This window comes from Gracilinanus agilis, chromosome 3 (genome assembly GCF_016433145.1).
Source record: "Gracilinanus agilis isolate LMUSP501 chromosome 3, AgileGrace, whole genome shotgun sequence".
Taxonomy (NCBI): Eukaryota; Metazoa; Chordata; class Mammalia; order Didelphimorphia; family Didelphidae; genus Gracilinanus; species Gracilinanus agilis.
Window position 1 is genome coordinate 393,390,483 of NC_058132.1, and position 6,345 is coordinate 393,396,827.

The following is a 6,345-nucleotide window of genomic DNA, read 5'->3' on the forward strand; positions in this document are numbered from 1 at the left end:
TTCTATGCTTATTTTATTTTATTTCATTTTTAAACCCTCACCTTCTCTCTTAGAATCAATACTAAGTATTGGTTCCAAGGCAGAAGAGCAGTAAGGGCTAAGTCATTGGGGTTAAGTGACTTGCCCAGGGTCACACAGCTAGGAAGTATCTGAGGCCAAATTTGAACCTAGGACCTCCCATCTCTAGGCCTGACTTTCACTTCACTGAGACATCCAGCTGCCTCCTTGATGCTAATTTAATTTTTTTTTCTTTCTCTTCTTTCAGGAGTTAATGATATATAGAAATGCTGATGATTTATGTGGCTTTATTTAATATTCTGCTATTTTTGCTACTATTATTGATAGTTTCAATTATTTTTAGTTGAATCTCTAGGATTTTTCCATATGTGTCATCATATTATCTGTGAAAGGAAATAGTTTTATTACCTCTTTGTCCATTCTTATTCTTTTAATTTCTTTTTTCTGCTCTTATTGCTAATCCTATCATTTCTAGTACAATATTAAATAATATTGGTGATAATGGTCATCCTTGTTTTACTTCTGATCTTCCCCATTACTGATAATATTTGCTAATGGTTTTTAATATGTACTTCTTATTAATCTAAGGAAAATCCATTCATACCTAAGCTTTCCAGGTTTTTTTAAAAAATATGAATATGTTGTATTTTGTCAAAAGCCTTTTCTGCATCTATTGATACAATCATGATTTTCGTTACTTTTTTGTGTATGTAATCAAATATATTAAGAGTTTTCCTTCTATTAAGTCATCTAGCATAATGTATAATCTTTGTCACATATTGGTATAGTCATCTGTCTAATTGTATTTAGAATTTTTACGTGTATATTTATTAATAAAATTATTCTAAAACTTTCTTTCTCTGGTTTTGTTCTTCCTAGGTATAAAGGCTTCATTCACAACTATGTTGGGGGCAGAGAGTGAATCTAGGGAGCCATTCATTATGACTGACAACTTAAGAAAAAGAGAACAAATATTAATGTGGAAGATAAAAGATTTTTAAGACTTACAATTTACATGTGAAACAAAAATATTACTGTCATACCCTATCCCTCTCACTGGTCTGGATTTATGTTAAGTCAGTCCTGTGTAGAGCAGGACAGTCTTCAAAGAGGCAAGTAACTCTCTGTAACAATGCATTATACAATATTTGGAATAACTTTTTTTAAGTATAGATTCCTAAAGATACAATGTAGAATTTTGGTGGTGTTTGCCTCCAACATACTTTAGACTGTTTATCCCCTTCATCATTCAAATTTTTAAATCCTGAATCAAGTGCCCAAAATGAACAAATAAATAAATAATAAAGGCTTACTAAGCTCATCTCTTTTTTTGGGGGGGTGGACAATTATCATGTCATACCATTGCAAAAAAAAAAAAACACAAAAACCCGTTTAGAAGCATTTGTAATGGACAATGAAAGGCCCAGACCCATTATACTTCTACTTGTTGATCCACTTCTATTGGAAGGTGGAGAGGGAAGACCGGATAAAGCCTCCAATATAGATGGAACATTTGTTCTCAGGTGAACAATGATCTTGATTTTCGTTGTCCTGGGAACTAGGGATGTAATCTCTTTCTGCATCCTCTCAGCAATGCCTGGGTACATGATGGCACCTCCAGACAGTATACTATTAGCATATAAACCCTTATAGATGTCAATATCACACTTCATGATTGAGTTGAAGGAATTATCATGGATTCTCCAAGATTTCTCCAAGAAACTAAGAAAGATGGTTAGAAGAGTGCTTCTGGGCACTGCCACCTCTCACTACCAATGATAGTAACTTGACCATCAGGAAACTCATAGTTCTTTTCCAGAAAAGATCTAGATGCAGTGGTGACCATCTCCTGCTCAAAGTTTAGGGCTTTGTAACACAACTTCTCTTCGATTTCAAGCACAGTTTCCTCCTCCTCAACTGTGGTACTGAAACTATGCCTGCTCTCATTCACGATCTTCATGGGGTAGTCCACCAGATCACAGGTAGAGAGATCCAGGCAGAAGATGGCATGTGAAAAGGCATAACTTTCATAGATGGACACTGCGTGGGTCACAACATCCCCCAAATCCATCATAAACACCACATTGGTAGACCCAGAGGCATACAGAGACAGCACAAGCTGAACAGCAATGTATGTGGCTAAGGAATTGAAAGTTTCAAACATATTCTGTACCATCTTTTCTATATTAGATTTGGAGTTCAAGGGTATTCTTTAGGATCCACACATAGCTTATTGTAGAAAGTAAGATGTCAGATCTTCTCCATATCATTGCAGTTGATGACAATACTATATTCAATGGGGTACTTCAGCATCATAATACCAGTCTTTCTCTGGGCCTCATCCCTCATGTAACTATCTTTCTGGCTCATGCCCACTACCACGCTGATATCTCGGGTGTGAAGATAAAATTAATATATAAGAACTAAGTATTATATCTTTCCACCAAGTTGGGTGGCCACATTTGTATAAGCTCCAAGGTTCTACCTCTCTCTTCCTCTCTTCTTTCTCGAGCAGGCTGGGTGGTTTAGGTAGCTTTTTGCTTTAGTTATTGTTAATAAACTTTTAAAAATATAATATTTAGTTCTTTTATATTCATTTTAATCCTCTACAATAATTTTTGGTGATCATGAAGAGTCTTCTGGGGAATGAAGTCCAAGGGTTCAAAAATCTTCATTTATACAGGGTTACCCCAGCAATGGTAGGGAAGATGACCTGAGGGGCATCATTTCCTCCAATGCCAACTTTTTGCATTCTGGAGCCATTGTCAAAATTGAGTGTAGCAATGTCATCATGAATGGTGAATTTTGAAGTGGAAAGTGTAAATCTTTAAGAGCCAAGTGGTATCACACTTGGAGGCAGGGAGAAGGCATGTACACACAGGGCGAAAGAGTTCACAGCTGTTACTCTCTTATTTGTTAACATATATCTTTATAATTCTCTCTCTTGTTTTATCCCATTGCTCTTGCTTTTTTTCTTAATTTGTATGCCCTTCTAAGATTTACTCTCTTAATCTTTCTTCTTTGCCCTCTTATCTCCTCCTAAGTCAAAAAAAATTACACTGCCATGTATGTGTATTATTCTCTCTTTTACTCAGATCTGATGAGAAAAAAAGTACTAGAATTATCACTTCTCCATCCCTTCCTTCTCTTAATTATATAATTTCTTTCATTCATGGCTCTCTTTTTAAAATTTTCTTTTATTTTTTAAATTAACGTAGAAAAAATATTTTAAAGTTGTTTCTAACATTTTGTGATTCAGGTAATTCTCTCCCTTCCAACCTCCCCCAAGGTGGCAAAAGGTCTGTAATAGAGCATATATATGTACATATATGTGCATGTATTTATTTAGTTATTTATGCATATTTATGCATGTGTTTTTACATATTCCTCATATCATATATATGATAAGAAATTCATGAAGAAAATAAAGTGAAAGATGGCATATTTTAATCTGCAATCAGACTCCAACAGTTCCTTCTTTGGCTTTGATAACATTTTTTTTATCAAGAGTCCCTTAGAGTTAACTTGAGGCAGTGTTTTACTGTTGATAATTTAGTGCTGAATAGTTGGTCATCATGCAATATTTCTGTTATTGTATATACTATTCTCCTGATTCTGTTGACTTCATTTTGCATCAGTTTATATAAATCTTTCCAGTTTTTTCTGAAGTCATCCTGTTCATCATTTTTTATGTTGTGTTAGTATTCCAGTACAATCATATACCACAACTTGTTCATCCACTTCTGAACACTCCCTCAGTTTCCAGCTCTTTGCCAAAATGAAAGCTTGCCAAAAACATTTTTGTGCAAGTAGGACCTTTTCCCCTATCTCCAATATCTTTGAAATCTAGACCCAGTAGTGGTATTGCTGGGTCAAAGGGTATACATAATTTTACAGCCCTATTCATGCCTCTTTTATATGGCAGTGATTATTCCACTTTATCTTTCCCCATTCTCTTTTATTTCATTTTAAGCACATTCTTTTATAGTCAATTCAACCTTGAACATTCTATCTATAATTGCTCCTTCAAACCACTCAATTAATTATATCCTTCTTAAGGTTTAAACATACCCTTTTCCCATACAAGAAATAAACATTTTGACTTTATTAAATCCTTTATAATAGTATTTTCATGTTATCTTCTTATGTTGCTTCTCATTCTTATATATCAAATTTTCTATTCATTTCTTATTGTTTCTGTTCAGTTTAGGTCTTTTCTTCAAAAATATTTTAAAATATTTTATTTCTTTAGATGACCAATTTTTTATGATAGTCAGTTTTGCTGGGTAGGTTATTCTTGGTTATAAAACCAAAATGTTGTATTCTATGCCCTATATTGTTTTAATGTAGAAGCTGCTAAGTCTTGAGTTATCCTTCTCCACAATATTTAAAATGTTTCTTTTTACTTGCTTATAGTATTTTCTCCTTAACTTGGTAGTTACAAAACCTAGTTATAATGTAAGTTTTCCTGCTGGAATCTTGTACAAGCAACGATTAATGAATTCTTTCAAGTTCACATTTTAGTAAGAGAGATGACATAAAAACAACTGTGTAAACCCAAGAAATATATAGAGTAAATGAAGTAATAATAAGGAAAGGACCAAGGAGTGGTAGGGTTTGGTTTGAATTGATTTTTTAAAAACATTTTTTTCCTAATTACCTGTAGGCACAATTTTTAATAATCCTTTCTTGACATTTTCCTATCAATTTCTTCTCCCTCTATCTCTTCCTCCCTCTCCCCAAGATGGTAGGTAATATAATATAGTTTATACTTGTGCTATCATGCTATACATATTTCCATGCTCAACATTTTGTGAAAGAAGATACATATGGTTAACACTAGAATAAATTGTATGGAGGAAATAAAGTGAAGAATGAATGGTATATTTCAATCTGCATTTAGATTTCTTTATTTCCTTCTCTGATGATGGACAGCCTTTTTTATCTTGAGTCTCTTGGAGTTGTCCTGAATCCTTGCATTGCTGGTAATAGTTAAATCATTTATAGTTGATCATCATAAATTATTGTTGTTATTGTGTACAATATTCTTCTGGTTCTGCTGACTGAATTTGCATGACTTCATTTAAGTCTTGCCATATTTTTAGATGATTTTTAATGGAAGGCAGTGAAACTAGGAGTCAGAAATGAATTGGGAGAATATTCCAGGAATGAAGGAGAACCAGTGCAAAAGTTTCATAGATGACACTTTTTTGAGGAGGTTCTATACACATGGAAATGTTACTTTTTAAGATCAGAATAAAATCATATTTAATTTTGTTTGATTGTTCAGACCTCATTTTCAAAAAGGATCAATGAATTGGACTTAAGAGAAGTAATCTAAATCCAGCAGCAAGACAAAAGTAAGGATGACTGGGATGCAGTGAATGACCTTAGCATCTTTGATGTCTGCCCATACTCTAATAAATAAAAGTAAATCCTACACACCTCTGCTCTATATAAATTGTATCAATTTGTCCTGGAACCACTCTGTTTCAGGAAGTTAGAAGTCCTGAGTTTGAATTTCATATGATTTTATTAAACTTTGACAAAGCTCACATTTCCAAAATATTTTAAGACACAAAATAATTTTCTCAATGTATTTTATGCAAAGTTATTAAGCAAGTTATGCAAAGATTGTTCTTTGCATTATTCATATGAAGAAACTACCACCCAGGTAGTAAGCTAGGACTGGAGCTATGTCTTCTGATCTTCCACTATACTCAACCTTTGCTCATAGAATCAAGTCCATATCCCTTAGCCTCGACTTTGAGGTCCTTCCCTCTGATCCCAATACCTATTTTTCTATCCTTTTCTGCCACTATCTCCAAAGTGCCACACCTTTCCCTCTCTTCCTCTTTAATAATTATGTCCTCTATCTAGAAGGCTCTTTCTCATGCTGAACACTCATCCATTCTACAGGATCAAACTTAAGTGCCATCTGTTTATAAAAGGCTCTTGCAAATGTCCTAACTGAAAAAGAATGATTGGATAATTGTACCTTTTGCTAAATTTCATGATTACTCTCTTTCCACTGAACAATTGTCTTGTACTGTGCTGGTCATGTGTGAAATGGAGAACAGTGATCTCTCATCTGTCATGAGAGTTATGTTTCAGAGACTCCTACAATAAGTGAAAATCCACAAAATAATGGTATTATATTTATTTTATATTATATATATATATATATATTTAAGGCTTTATAAACCCTTCCCACTCTTCTATAAACCTTTTCCACACTCTTATTAACCTTTCCCACACTCTTATAAACACTTCATATGCTCTTAAACACTTTCTGCACTCTTAAACCTACATAATTTGGTGCTTGGG

General features: G+C 33.7%; 1 pseudogene; it reads right to left on the bottom strand.

Moving 5' to 3' along the window:
• Positions 1 to 1,410: 1,410 nt before the first annotated feature.
• On the bottom strand, positions 1,411 to 2,809 carry LOC123242423 (annotated as a pseudogene).
• Positions 2,810 to 6,345: the final 3,536 nt, after the last annotated feature.